Here is a 1250-nt window from a genome sequence, read left to right on the forward strand (position 1 = left end):
AATTATTTGAAAAAGATATGATAGAAAAAGTGATTTGGAAAAGATAAGTATGATAGGAAAAGATGTGATTTAAAATTGAAAAGATATGAAAGATATTTGAAAAAGATAAATCTGAATTTTGAAAAAGATGATGTGAAGATTTTGAAAAAGATATTGATGAGTTGAAAAGATTTTAGAAGGAAAAGAGATAGATTTGTTTTGAAAAGGATTTGAAAATAATTTGAAGAGAAAAAAGGGTTTATGAATTAAGATACATTTGATATCTTTTGAAAAAGGATTTGAAAAATTAGGATTTGTAACATGTTTGTGCAAGAAATCATGAATTGAAACATAAAAAATGGAAAAAATTTGAATTGAAAACGAAATTGCCTACTCCCCACAATCCTGGCGTTAAACGCCCAACTGCTACATGTTTTGGGCGTTTAACGCCCAGTTGGTGCTTGGTTTGGGCGTTTAACGCCCAGCTGTTGCTTCTAGCTTGCGTTAAACGCCAGAAACCCCTTTGTCACTGGGCGTTTTTCTGAACGCCCAGGATGCTGTAAATCTGGCGTTAAACGCCCAGAAGCTGCTTCTTTCTGGCGTTTAACACCCAGATGGCTATCTTTACTGGCGTTAAACACCCAGTAGATGCTCCTTTTGGGCGTTTAACGCCCAATTGTGCCTCTTACTGGCGTTTTCTTGCCAGTGAGCTCCTTTTTCTTGTTTTGTGCTCTGAATTCTTCTGTAACCCTGTGGACTTATGCAATTAATTCTCTACCTTGTTAATATTAAGCTCATATATTTCAAAAATAAATAAAATGAAGAATAAAATAAAATAAAATTACAGAAAAAGTTTTGCTAATGGTTGGGTTGCCTCCCAGCAAGCGCTTCTTTATTGTCTTTAGCTAGACCTTGCTGAGCTTTTAATCTAGCCTCAGCCTTGAGCACTCATGCTCAACATTGCCTTCAAGATAGTGCTTGATTCTCTGTCCATTAACAATGAACTTCTTATCAGAATCAATGTCTTGAAGCTCCACATATGAAGCTCCACATAACCATATGGTGATACACTTGTAATCACATATGGTCCCCTCCACCGGGATTTCAGTTTCCCAGGGAATATCCTGAGCCTAGAGTTAAACAACAGAACCTTTTGTCCTGGTTCAAAGACTCTAGATGACAGCTTTCTGTCATGCCACCTTTTTTATTTCTCTTTATAAAGCTTGGCATTTTCGAAAGCAGTGAATCTGAATTCCTCTAACTCATTCAGC

Source organism: Arachis ipaensis, chromosome B05 (assembly GCF_000816755.2).
Source record: "Arachis ipaensis cultivar K30076 chromosome B05, Araip1.1, whole genome shotgun sequence".
Taxonomy (NCBI): Eukaryota; Viridiplantae; Streptophyta; class Magnoliopsida; order Fabales; family Fabaceae; genus Arachis; species Arachis ipaensis.